The sequence below is a fragment of the Chinchilla lanigera genome, unplaced genomic scaffold (genome assembly GCF_000276665.1).
Source record: "Chinchilla lanigera isolate Chin_1 unplaced genomic scaffold, ChiLan1.0 scaffold00026, whole genome shotgun sequence".
Taxonomy (NCBI): Eukaryota; Metazoa; Chordata; class Mammalia; order Rodentia; family Chinchillidae; genus Chinchilla; species Chinchilla lanigera.
The window spans coordinates 5,315,639-5,330,759 of record NW_004955427.1 but is presented as its reverse complement, the minus strand read 5'-3'; positions in this window follow the sequence as shown (position 1 = coordinate 5,330,759).

Genomic DNA, 15,121 nt, shown 5'->3' with positions numbered 1-15,121 from the left:
CAGTAGTACAACCATGTTAGCTATCCTGTATATACATACTTACATAATTTCCCCTTATTTCCCTTCTCTTTTCCCACACCCCAGTTGCACTTTACTTTTGAGCATTTTCCTTTCATTTCACAATGTCTATCATACCTCCTAGTTTTTATTCACTCTTACAGGTCTTACACTAGTGAGACAATACAGTACTTACTCGTGCAGGTCTGATTGATTTCACTTATGAGTTTAGTCTATAAGTATATTGGACTATATTACTTTAAATCTAGTTTTTTAAACAATGAAATACAGTAAAATCTTGGTTTGCAAGAGTAATTCATTCTGGAAATATGCTTGTAAGCCAAAGCACTTGTATATCAAAGTGAATTTTCCGATCAGAAATAGTGGACACTGAGATGATTTGTTCCACAACCCAAAAATATTCATGTAAAAATGATAACAATATTGTAATATAATGCAAAATAATGGAAAATACAAAAATAAGGAAAAATAAAATTAACTTGTACTTACCTTTGAAAACTTTCATGGCTGGTAAGGAGTCAAGAGAGAGGAGTGAAAAAAAATAAAAGTAATCATAATTTTTAAATATGATTGCTACTTGTGGTCGTTAGATCTATATAGCTGACACTATTCTCCTTCCTAGTCTAATGTTTATTTCCTGTATTTATATCATTGGTGTAATTTCTTATATTTTCATTCCATTCTTGCACATTGAAGCATTGTTCTGATGAGAGTAAGATACATCTCTCTTGAATTGAAGATAGAGAACCAAAAAGAAAAAAAATCATTTATATAAATATACATGTGGTATATATGATGTGCGTGTGTTTCTGCAATAATGCTTCAACACAAAGGTAAGTGCCGTGGCTGATACTGCTTCCTGTGGCTGTGAGTGTAGGCATGTGATCTGTGTCTTGGGTAATTTGTGCACTGTACTTTAAGGCAGCCCTCCAGGCAGACGCGTAAAAGGTGAGCTCAGTCCATCTTAATCTCATAGTGACAAGAGAGAAGAAAATCAAGACATAGAATTAATTCAAGAATTATTGCTTTTTCATGTCTTTACTGCAGATATTTTCCTATCGTATATTTTTGCCTTTGTACTTACCTTCTTCCCTTCCTTCAGTGATTTATTGAGAAAGATCTGACACTACTTTTCTAGACAGGTCAGTAAGTCTTCGATAATTTGTCAAATTAACATGAGGGAGAGATTTCCAGGAAATTAAAACATATTAGGGGTTGCAATGAATCTGTATAACAATTTTGGGAGTATGATCATTTTCACAATGTTGGTTCTTCCCGTGCAAGAGCAAGGTATATGTTTCCATTTCTTGAAATCCTGTTGATCTCTTTTTTTTCAGAGGAGTGTAATTTTCACTGCACAGATGTTTTACTTCTTTTGTTAGACTTATTCCTAAGTATTTCATTTTTTTGGATGCTATTGCAACAGGTGTGGTTTCCCTTATTTCTCTCTCACTGTGTTTGTTGTGTGTGTACAGGAATGCTATTGATTTTTGAGTGCTGATTTTGTATCCAGCTATGCTACTAAATTTGGTTATTAAATCTACAAGTCTTTTGGTGGAGTTTTTGGGGTCTTCTATGTAGAGTATCAAGTCATCTGCATGTAATGATAGTTTCACTTATTCCTTTCCAGTCCTTATTCCTTTTATTTCTCACTCTTGTCTAATTGCTCTGGCTAATATTTCCAGAACTATATTGAATAAGAGTGGTGACAGTAGACATCCTTATCTTGTTCCTGATTTTAAGCAGTTAATCTTTCAGTTTTTTCTCCTTCTTAAATTTTTGACAATTTTGTATGCTTATATCTGGTAATCTGAACAACTAATTTGAAGGCAATACTATGCAATATAACAACAATTGTTGAATTCCTATCATCTTATTTAGTGAAATTCTGTGTTTTCTAATGTTTTTTATTATTTTTACTTTCTCTTAAAAAGTTTTAAAAGATGCAAAGAAAATTAGGGCTACTTCCTACTCCCAAGATCTTCTTAAAAATACAATCTCTATCAGGTATTAGCTTTTGTTCTTCAATATATGCAACCCGGTGTGGTAGAGAGCAGTAGTTATTTTAAACTCTTCCTAGTTTATCAATCAAACAGCCTCACTTACAAATGCTTTCTCTCCAGCAAGCAACAAGGCAAAGCCAGTGGGTGTGTCCACCAGCCACACTGAGATTTACGCAGCTAAGTATCTCTCTAGTTAATAAAGTGAAAGAGCAGGTCTGTCACCACAGATCAAAGAGAAGTAACAGAATGTACACATTATATTTTCCTAGTGCTTCCTAGAATTGGCCAAGGAATTAAATATTATTAAAGGGATCTGTGTCCTAGAAGCTGAAATAGAGCTCAGTTCAACTTCACTTGTGTTTGTAGATCCATTGTTACGGTCTTTTGGTTTGGACCCCAGTGAACAGCAAAAATGACACAAAACAAAAAAGAAAAAAAAAACTGAAAATGATTTTGAGCAATAAATTACCAAAGGCCTTGTAATACATATCTGCTTTCTTTATTTACTTCAAATTCACTCATTCACTACAATTAAAAGTTTTCTCTAAACTCCTCCCATTTTACGTTTTATTCATGAGAAGCAGAAGCGCAGAAAGCTGAGCATTTCTGTTTTGGGAGGACTTCCATGCTGCTCTTACTTTTCTCTTTTCAATGAGAAAAACTACCTCATTCCATAGGAAAATAGGAAATAAAAATGAAGGCGCAAAATTGTTTCCTAAATCTGAGGAGCGGTATCTCTGCTCAGTCTCTGAAGATATTTTGAATACATTAGGAGAATAAAGTCTTGAAACATGTTCACCCAACTGAAAAACTTTACAGTACCCATTAGAGATTTTAAAAAATCAGAAAAATATTCAAGAAAACTCACATCATTTTATCTTGCTGAGAAATACCCATGTAAACATTTTTGATGTTTGCAAAATAGTATTACTTGTGCATTTAGAAATAGACTGCATGGGACAGGATCCAGGACAATTTAACTGTGTAGATCATCACAATCTCCCCAAAAAGTTTTCTCTTTTTTGATTCCTCCTAATGATCTGTATGTCTGTTTTACTGAGAAAATGGAAGCAAATTAAAATGAAATTTGTTTGCCCATCCCAACATATCTTCTTTTATAAGCCTATATATCCCACTTTCTAACTATATGTATTTTTTAAAAAAATTAAATGTTGTTAAATGCATACTCTGATGTCAGACTGACTTTTCTAAGTGTAGACTGGAAGCTATTTGTTCTGATTCCAGGTTATCCAGTGTCATTCAAATTTCTCTCCTTATTCATTTTATCAACACAAGCATTGTGTGATAGCCCACATTTTAAAGAAGCTCCTTTAATGGAATATCTCCATTCCTGCTTTATTTCACAGCAAAATTCCCCCAAATACTGGCCTCCATTTTCTTTTCTACCCTTTCTAAAAGTGCTTCAAACAAAAATCTTTTATTCTGACACTGTGCTTAGAACACATTAAGTCGCCAACTGTGTCTTCTACATTTACCTCAATGGACACTTTTCAGTAATCGTTTTATTTGATGGACAAGCAATATTTCACCCAGTGTATCGTTCTTTTTATTTGGGCTCCGAAACACCACTCTGCTGCTTTATAAAAACCTCACTAGTTCTCCAGTCAGGTCATGTTTGACCATTTCTTAATTTCCAAATTCCTAAATGTTTGTATGATTCAGGGTTTGCCCCTCAATTTCTACTATGCTTTATCTTTAATGTATGCTGATAGCTTAAGTGATTTTATTGACAGGAGTATCTTCAGAAAAGAACTGTTTCCAAAATTATTCTTGTGTGTTACACATCAACGAGATACAGCTCTTTGGGTATCTATTAGGCTTTACAAAGTCAACACATGAAACTGAACTGATTTCACCAAGAATCCTACTCCTCTGATAGTTTTCTATTTCTGGCAATGGCAAAGCAGCCACAGCTGCTTACTCAATACTTCTTACAGCCATCTTTCATTTTTTTTTTTTTTTTGTATGAAACTCCAGCTTTACCTACAAAATAGATCTGGATTCCAACTACAGTGGTACCTCGTTTTACAACTCAATCTATTTTACAATTTTGGGGAAGAGGTGTGTGTTTGTGTTTGTGTGGGGAAGACAGTCATGGTTGTGTTTGTCACCAGACGTAGTTTTGCAACAGAAACCAAATTTTTCTGAATGTTTTTGAGAACCGAATGGTTTGCAAACAGAAGTGTTGGTGAGCAGAGGTATTACTGTACTTCTTACTATCACAGGCAGCAAAGTTAGATAGAAATGAAAATACAGACTGGGCCCTTAAGGAAGTCAGAACAAAAAGGCATCAGATTTTTGGCTCCAAGTACATGTGAAGAAGGCCAAACCTCAAGATGAAAATGCAGTGGCCAGGCTTGCGTGCCTTCCTAAGGGTTAAACAGCAATTTGTGATTGTACTGTAATTAGCACCACCTGGTCCAGCAAATCCATATGGGCACCAGTTGTCCTGATGAGTGACCAGAGGGTCTGGACCTATCCCTTCCCGAAAGTGCCTTTGATCTTTCCATGTACCCTTGCTACATGACTTGTTTTGCTATTGCATTAATATTCGCTAAGCACCTACACTTGGAATCCTATCGGTTGATGTTAGTTTGAGCCACATTGTACCTAGATTGTAACTGTGCTGTAGAAATTGCCCCTGACAAAGGACCTCAGTGGCCACCCCACTTAGGAACCTCCTGGAAAGCCAGGAGCTACTGATCTTTTTTCCTATTTCCAATAAAACTCTGCTAACTTCTTCCTTTGGATCCTAACTATATTCCTCCATGTTGTAAGACCGTGACCTCAGTACATCTGACATCAGCACATCTGACATCAACCTAGGGAATTATATTTCTCCTATATCAGTACCACCCCCAAGACTAGTACAGTGTTAAAAATCACTCTTCTCTTACCAAGATTCTTCCAATAGCTTGGTAACTGGTCCTCCCGGTCTGAAGAAAGCTTCTTGTGTCTTTCTTCAAACCCCAAGGCTCTCCATCTCAATGAGAATAAAAGCTAAGTCTCTGAAAATGACCAATGAGGCCCTGTAAATGACAGAACCCACCCCCTCACTATTACTGTCTTTACTTCCTTTTTCCAATGAGATTGACAGTTTTCCTGTGGTTGGGATTCACTAAGCAGGTATATATCCCTTTAACTTTGCACCTAACATTCTTTTTATTTAAATATGTATTTGTGGTTTTCCCTTGATTAATAATGTCCATGTCAGATGATCAAAAATTTCTCACTGTCTGTTTCAACTGAAACTTGCTCTTTCCAGTTTTTTTGCTTCACTTGCGTAAGTTTACCTCTGTGTAGCATTCTTCCCATTCCACCAAACTGAACTGTGGCTTGTGTGATTACTTAGTTCTGTTTTTTTATTGGAGTGTAAGCACGGTGAGGGCCAAAGTTTTATTGAACACTTCATTGCTCTGTGGACATCATTTTAAAAAAGTGCAAAGCCTGATGTGTGCACTCAGTGAGTATTTACAGAGGGTTGATGCTGTCCAGCTACAGTAAAGAGAATCAAGGTTTTGGAGTACCTTCAGGTACACATCAAAATTGAGTGAATACACATTGAGATCTGTTCTGTTTTTCTGGAGAATTGACTGTTATATTGTGATATAACGCTTTATTTTGACCACTTGTAATCTTTTCTCTGAAGTCTGCTCTGTTTGAAATGAGTGTAGCTACTTTCACTTTCATTAGATTCGCGCTGGTATATTTTTAATATGTGGCAGTGTTGTTAAAACAAATTACTTGTAGAAATAAAGGTAAGTCTTATTTTTTGATCTAAGTGGTCTGTACCTGCTACTTGAATTATATAGACCATTGCCACTTAAATTTATTGATACTGTTGAATTAGAAGCTATTCATATTTGTTATCCTATGAATAACTTGTTACTTATTTACCTTTTCCTTAGTTTCATTTTGTCTTCCACATTTTTTTCTGCCTTATATGGTTTTTTAATTAAGGTGTGTGTGTGTGTGTGTGTGTGTGTGTGTGTGTGTGTGTGTGGCTGGAGATCCTACAGAGCTGCCGCCCTTGAACTACTTTTATTGATTTCCTTGTTTATTTTGAGGTAGGCTCTCACTAGCTGGCCCAGACTGTTCTCAAACTTGTGACCGTCTGGCTTCAGCATGCCGGGTAGAGATTACTGCTGTGCACCAGTAAGCCCAGCTTTATTTCAGTTTTCTTTCTTCCCCTTCTCAGCATATAATTTTTAAAAAAATAATTTTGATAATGGTTGTCTAGGATTTGTAACCTACATTTACAACTATTTCATCTATGCTTTCAAATGACATTATACTACACATACCCTACATTAAAATATTTTCATTCTTCTTTCATCATTGATTCATTATAGATTTTATTCATTTGCTATCCAAAAGCATGTGTACATCCATTTATATACACACATATAGAAATTAAATACATTGTTATCATTGTAACGAAATGTTACCTGTTAAGTCAGTCAAAAATGTTTTCATTTTATTTCCCAGAGTTTTACCTCCTTTTATGTAGATCTGAGTCTCTGACTTGCATAACTGTCCTTCTCTCTGAAAAACTTTTTATAGCACTTCTTTGTAAGACAAGTCTGCTGGCAACACATTTGTTCAGTTTTTGTTTTCTGAGAAAGTCTTCATTTCTCCTTATTTTTGAGGATAATTTCACAATGTGCAGAATTGTCATTGGTATGTCTCTTTCCTCTCTAAAGACTTTTAACATTTTATGCTACTGTCTTCTCGGTTGCGTGGTTTCTGAGAAAGCAGATGTAATTCTTATCTCTGCTCGGATCTAAATATGGCTTTTTTCCTATTCACTGATTTTTTTTCTTTATCTTTGATTTTCTGAAGTTTGAACACGGTATGCCTAGTTTCATTTCATTAATTTTTTTCATTTTTATATTCTCAGAGTTTTTCAATCTGAGGGTCTGGCATTAATGTGCCAAAGTATTATTTTTAACATTTTCTTCTCTTCCATTCTGTTTGCTTTCTTCTTATTTTCACAGTCTTATATATATATATATGTATCTTTTGCATTTGTCACAGTTATTAAACAGTTTATTCATTTTTCAGATCTGTATTCTTTGCCTATACTGGGCTCAAACTTAACAATCTTGCCTTGGCCTCTCGGAGTGCTGTGAAAGGCGGGGAATTCGCCAAAAGTTCCTTGATTAGATCTCCGTATTTTAGCGAGCCTGGCTCTTGACCCCGGATGTCTGCCCCTGGTCTGTGGAAGGTTGGAACTGGCTTAAGTTGGGTGCTGCACTTCCCCTGGTTACTCAGATGCTAGTAGGATCCCAGTGTGTGACGCTCCAGGGAAAGTGCTTCTCCATCAGCTTTATTAAGAACGACATGCCCCGATGTATTCCTCAAGGGGTACATTTCCCCTCTACATGCCAGAAACATGAAGGGTATTTTCTACTATCTTCATTATGAGAAATTACCTGAGTTTCTGGAGTTAAATTCACAAATGTGTAAGAGCTGCCCTTAGAACTTGACCCCTCCCCTGAATTTTTAAAAATTGATATATAATTGTGATGCTTAATAATTACGTTTGAGAGCGTAATCACAGCATTGGCAGTCTCTTTTCCCACCCCCGACACCATTTCCTCTTCACTCTCCTGATACCCTTTCCTCACTGCAAGCAGCCTGGTTCCCTTCCCCCCCACCTTTTTTTTCTTTATTTCGATCTCTCAGACTTGCCCACGTCCAGTCTCCAGCCATCTGCACATCTGAGTTCAGCTTTCTCCCTCTGGTCCTGCTTATCCCAGAGACTGCTCAGGGATTTCTATCATGATTCTCAGTGTCTGTCTGTCTCTGCATTTGGGGGCAATAGTTTGCTCTGTGACCTCACTTCTCTGAAAGACCTGAGAACTGTTGAGTTATTTCATTATTTCAGCTTGCTTTTTAGAACCGTGGTGACTGCTAAATGCCTTACTTGCCAGACTAGAAATAAGAAGTTCTGCTTTGAGTATTAGAAGAATAATTTAACACTTGAGAATAATCCTTCTTTCAGAGATATTAGGGATACATTTGTCTACTTCTAAATATCAACGCCATAAACATAAGCACTTATCATATTCTTATGTTAGAAAATATATTTATAAAAACCTCCATGTAGTAGCTAGGTGTATAATTTCTTTGCAAAGACTTCTTTTTCATAGTTGAATATTTATGAAATTTCAGAAAGAGAAGCCAAAAGGTAAAGGGTAGTTAAGTGAGAATGAGAATTGAAAAATTAGATCTAGATGTTGAAATTAAAACACCTTTGAAAAATACTGTCTTGTCCTTAATATTGTCTTAACACCGTCTCACCATTTAACCTGTTGAGGATTTTATGAATGAAGGTAGAATGACTTCACAATCGTTATGTTGACAAAGTACTCTTTTTTCTTTCAGATTTTGCTTAAAGCAGTTAAACACACAAACAGACCCAGCCAATACACCCAATTTCTGTTCAGTTTCAAAGCTTGCAAGTCAAGATTAACATTATATTTTCACAGCTTTTTTGGTATGTATTTGTATGATCAGAAACATTTTTTACAGATTATATTAGAGGAGCACATATATTCAGGATTCACACATTTCTTTTGAGATTATTCTTTCCAAAGTAAACTCATTGAATCTATATAATTGCTGAGAGCAAAACAAATTTCAGACTTGTTTATTCTGCTATTATTCATACGCATTGACTTGCTTTGTGAAAAATAATGTGCTCTTTGGCAAAAATAAATGAATAAATATATTATTTATTATGAAAGTAAATTATTCAAAGTGTTCAGGTAATTTACTTTCCACTTCAAGAGGAGAAGAAAAGAACTAAATATTTCAATGAAGGCAGGAAAGCATTGTATAAATTATAAGCAGCATTATTCGGGGTAGCTTAATGTTCTAAGATCTAGTGGGGATTCCTCAAAGGCTTCATTGAGGCAAATCCGGTTTATTTTTCTGCATTCCTGAAGCTGATTCATGGCTTGTGCTACTTTTTCCACTGTCAGCAGCATGTCTTTCTGCAAGACAAAATATTCTAATGGCTCCTTGATAACTAAAGAGTTATTGATTTTAATCTCAAATTATCCAGAATTGGCACAAAAGCCAGAAATGACTGTTGTGATCAGTTTGGGGAAGACACAGCCTCATAATCCCACCTAGATGTCTCTCTTTCCTGGGTGAGGAAGTCTCCAGTACAGCATTTGTGCAAATAAACCTAAGGAATGATATGCAATATCATGTCTTTAAACTGCTTGTCATAAGGACCATCAAATGTGGGCTTCTCTTTCTATGGATATTCTGAAGTCCTTCATACAGTGATGAAGAGTCAAATTCAGGGAAGAATTTAGGAAAGTATTTTTCAAAACATGCTATTTTGCAGACGAGAGATAAACTGAGAAGAGAGGGTTAAATACGGAATTGCATGAAGCTGAACACTAACATCAGTGGCTAGTTTTCCCATTCCCCACCTTTCAAACCCTGTGGAATTGAAGGCCGTGATGGGAACCAAGAAAACAATGCAGAGACTCACGTATGTGTTCCCCATTGCTACTTTCTGTAAAGAGCTGATTGGTAAAATTACTGGTGAGATGGATGGTATGGTTTTCTTTTTAGCCATTTACCCAGCATGGGGTGGGTAATGTGTTGTTTCACATTATTATATTTTAGCTATAAAAGTGCTAGGCAATCAGGGCTAAACAAATGAGCTCAGAATACATTAGCGATGCCATTCACTAAGCAAATTGGCTGAGCATTGGCACAAACTGATACAACTGAATTGAGAGACTTTGGGTTTGGATTGTAGGACTAGTTTGATAGAGTTAAATTACGATTTTGGCAGTGTTCCATTTAAAATGTCTAGTAGTTTTGAAAGAAGGATCTTTGAAGGAGACTTCTACTCTCTTAAAACTACATTAAGAGTTCAGATATCAAGGGACTATATATCATTCATAATGCACACATAAGCAAAACTTATTTCCCATTAAATGTGTACTAACACAATTACTATATCTGTTAAATAATTTTTCATTACTTGATCTGTCATGTAGAGGCAGAATATTTGTACTGCCTGTTGGTCCCAAGTTTCAAATTGCGGGACTTGACTTGGATAGATTTTGTCTCCGTAGAAAAACAATTTGCAAGTGTGGGATGAAGACTGGGTAGTATCCACTTGAATATTTTAATTGTAATAAAAAAGAAACGCTATGAAAAGTGATAGGAGAAATGATGACAAATATTAGCTGAGAGTGGGAGGATCCACCTTTTAATATCAGCTGCTTTCGTAGAAGCTCCACCATAGGATCAAGAAGCCAATTGCTTTACCTATATTTTCTCTGCATTTAAAATATTAGAAGACACAGAATCAGTAGTACAGAATTAGAATCACTACACAGAATTACACCCACAGAATCAGTACTACAATGCACTGTCCTGACTATTCAGCCTACTCTAGTAGAATAACATAGACTGGGGGTTTAACCAGCAAACATTTGCTGGGGATATAGCTCAGTGGCATAAGCACCTACCTTGCAAGCTCAAGGTCCTGAGTTCGATCCCTGATACAGCAAAAACAAAAAGAAAAACAAATATTTAATTTTCAGACCTACGGGAGCTGAAAAATCTTAAAGACAACAGTAGCTTCAGTGCCTGGTAAGGACTCAGTCTCTGATTCACAGAGTATGTCTTCTCATGAAGGAAAGGACACCTCAGCTCCCTGTGGCTTCTTTTGCAAGGGCACTTAGTCCTTTCAAGCGGTCTTTACTTTTCTGACTGGGTCAACTCAAAAGACCTCACTGCCTAAGAACACGACTTGTGCTAGTAGGATTTCAACATATGCATTTGAGGGTCTATGGTTATTCAGTGTATAGCACGTGATTCATTGACCATGTCAGATGCAGAGACAAAATCTAGCACAGTAATTCTCATCTGCAAAGGGAGTCATAACTTTCTTAAATACAGTAAGAGAAAATTTTTCTCTTATTAGTCACCTGTATCTTCTTGTCATTTTTATACTGATAATTGACCAATAGAATGAAGTTAACCTTCTCCAGCTTATTCTATTAACTGACATCAGCTCTTCAAATTGTATCAGTGCCTTCAGTAGGTAACAAAATGAACAAATAATGGAAGTCAGATCTGTTCTTAAATCTGAATCGGCTTACCAGGAGTACCCTTTCAAGAAGTTCTCTGCCTTCTAACTCGAATATCAGCTCATCCAGTCTAGAGGATGAAACCATGTACATTCCCTGAGTAAAACGTGGTCATGCAAAGAATGGCCGTGTGAAAGGGGTGCATCAATACCAACTTCCCCAAAAGGACCCCAATCAACTGTATAATAAAACATAACATGAGTTTAATAAAAATTACCTTCCTGGCATGTTCTAACCCCACAGAGAAAAAGAAATTCAATTGTCTCTTCATTTTAGAAGTGTTCCAGCTGATACTGAAATTGTGAACTTTGTTAGAACTCCCTAGTTCTGTAAGCTTCCGTACAAAAACCTGCCCTGTTGCTTTCTGTTTGAAGTCTTGTCCCCTTATATTATATTTCAAGGGGATTTCATTCTACCGAGTTATTTTTCTAAAATTACGGAGAAAGGCATGTTTCTGCTTTCTACATGCGATGAACAAATCCATTTGTTTCTGAGCAAAGCCAAAGCTCCACTGCTGGAGGCTACAGAGTAGTGTCACACCAGGCTCACACTAGGTTTGACCCAATCTATTATGTAACACAAAAAAAATAAGGAACGTGAAATTAGTATAGGTGATGCTATTCTTCAATACAACAATTTGTAAATCCATGAAAATGAATTTAATTAGGTCTAAACAGTGAATACTGGCAAAACACACTGTGAGAAATTATGAATCAGAGTCACTTTCCTGCTGTTGAAAAAATATGCCGGACATCCACAACTGACAAGAGGAAAGGTGTATTTCAGCTGATAGTTTTCAGAGGATTTGGTCCGTGGGTGGTTGGCTCCAAGGGCAGAATGGCATAGCCAGAAAGGAACCTTGGTGGAATCCTGTTCATTCCATGACAACCGGAAGGCAGAGCTGGAAAGGAAGAGGTAGGGATGAGAATACCCCCTTTCAGGTCGTACCTCCAGGGACCACTGATGAGTATGGTCCCCATAATCCAATTTCCTTCTGAATGTATGGGAGTCTTAGGGAACATTTTAGATCTAAATCACAGCAATTAATGTATGTTTACCATCACTGGTGAAGTAGAAACTTGCATGTTCAAGTGACCAAAGGGAAACATAATGGTAACTTCTTTAGGAGGTTTCAGAGAAGAAATTGAAGAACTCACTAAAATTTTATGAAAATGTTGAAGCATAGATTTGTCCGCATATGACAAAAATGAATGTAGGCATTATAAAAGACAATAACCGAAATCATCAGTAATTTTTGGAGGATTCCAAAATATTAAATACTGGAAATATTTAATTTCAACACAATAGCCTCCATGAAGTGATATACTCTACATTACTCTATTCATTTTACTTGTACATATTTCTAAGTGAGACTTACAGTATAACCAAAACACTGTACTCAGTGATTTATGGTTAATTTCAATACATTTTAAAGGGGTAATTGAATTTCTTTCTGCTTTCTTCAGATCTGCAAGCTATAACATAAGTTCCATAAAAGAAAAGTCTCCAGTATTCAATTTCTTTCCAGGAATAGTCCTTCTCTGAAAATTCTCTCTCGAATTCTGTCTGCTTTATCTTTCACATTTTGTTGAAAGAGTACAGCTTGAAGACTCAAAAGTATTAAAATAACTTCTCTGAGAAATTTGGAGAAGCTTCTGGACCTAGAGCTTGACTAGTTGTATCTTTTCACTTCTGTCTCTAGGAACAATTTATTTGTATGAAGAAGAACAAATCCATAACTGCAGAAAGAATCTAAAAGAAATAGAGAAAGAATAATAAAATGATCTAAAGACTTTTTAGGATGGTGATAAATCAGTAATTTTCATTGGAACAAATTAACAGTGAATGAGTGTAGCAGTGGCTTTTCTGAAAATTGATTATATAACACAATTTATTTACGTCTTCCTAGATAAAAGACATGTATACATATCTAGCCATTAACTATGTTAGTAATACATGTGTAAAATAAAGGGATTATATGAAAATAATAGATAAAATTGTTGAATGATTTTTCCCAGCTTAATTGACCATATTACTGCTGACTCCATGCTGTACGATTCCTACATAATCTTTGTAGAACACAGGATTATGGTAAGCAATTAAGTTTAGTTAATTAAAGGAGTACATTTTGATATGCAATTTACTTCACTACTCTCTCTCTCCATATGTGGATGCTACCAAATTTTATGACCTTATCCTGTATGTGTAGGAATATTTCTAAAGAAGGAACTGTTGAGAAGAATAAAAACTTATTTAATAATGGAGAGAACATAGTCATACATATTTACTGGATTTAAATTTCCATTTCCAAATATAACTGACTTGCCAAAAGCTATACACTGAGTATATTCCCCTCCCACTCCTTTATGCATATGCTGAAGATTGATCCCCAATGTGTTCCCCTGAGAACTAACTAGGTCGTGAGGGTTGAGGATTATGAATGGAATTAGTGCCCTAATAAAAACACATGAAAACACACCCCTATTCTGCCCCCTATTCTCCTTTCCATTGTGCAAACATACAATGAAAATCTCCTCACTGGTAAGCCAGAAGGAAGGTGCTCATCAGGAACAGAATCAATCAGCAACTTGATCTTTGCTTGCCCTGCCTGCAGAATTGTGGGAAACAATTTCTGTTAGACCACCCAGTCTCTGTCACTTTATACGGCAACCAAAGGGAACGAGAACGGAAATGGGGAGGAGAACGCGCAATGTTGCTGTAACAAGTAACTGCAAATGTGACAGCGGCTTTCAAAGGAGCAATGGGTGGAGACTGAAAGAGTTTGCAGTGCATGCTAGAAAATGTCAGTATTGACAGGAAAGGGCTTTAAGAGGTCAGTGATGGAGGCTTTAAAAGAAAAAGTCCCAGTAGAAGCAGTTCACAGAAATTCCTTCTCAAATGTTATCATTTGGTCCCAAATATACAGAACACTGAGAGTGAAAAGACACTGGTACATCACGAGTGTCCTCTTTGGTCATTAACAATTTGTCCACTTCGTTAGCACGTGTATAGCCAGAATTTCTCCGAGACTGAAGCCACTCCACTTTTGCAAGCCTTTTGTAAGCTGCCAATCAACCTGGTCAGGTTCCAAAAGTAGAGCGAGTCTTGGCAAATATAGCTTCACCCTTCCAGGCGTCTAGTATAGTAGTGCTGAAAAATATTATTCTTTTAAATCTTCCTTAAAATAGTAATGTAACGTTGAATGTCTGTCGATGCATAACTCAGTTTTTCATTTCTTTACTCTTAGCTACTATTCTCTATCTCTTCATTTGTCTTCTATTCTTTGCTAACCCTTCCCACCCTTGAAAAGACTTCAGTGGCTCACTACAAAATCATTGCCCTGGGGAAGATGCACTGCATGTTTCAACTGGATGTGATACCTCTTTACCCAGAGGGGGCACACTATTGGCTGTGAAGTATGTCCCTCGGTCTAAAGAAAAGGAAGACGGCATGCCAAATTGGTACAGTGTCTTCTTGAAATGTTTAATACTATTTTGACTATTTGTATCTACCAACTAGCATCCAAATTTTAGACTGGAGTGAGTGTCCATTCTGGTCAGAATGGATACCTAGTATGGGCCCAACATAATCCACTTCCCAGCTGTGCTCAAGGGCATTCCCCTGAGGGGAAGTCTTCCCCGTGGCCATCTGCAGTATCTGTCTTTCTTGGTAGACTACAGTACAATTTTATCTGCATTATGTCCCTAAGGGGATGCAAGAGGAATATATCCGGATTCAGGCCACTTTCGCATTGCTACTGCCGCACAGCCCATGCACGCTGATCTCAAGGCCCAGGTTGCTACTTCAAGGGAGCAGAGCAGAAGCCCCACTTGGAGGACCAATCACTTCCCCAACTTTTAAGAGGGTTCCTCTGACGGACATTAACATTTCCTTTTAAATACACTCCTTAAATTCCCAGAATATTTCTGTAGAGATGCACCTTATATA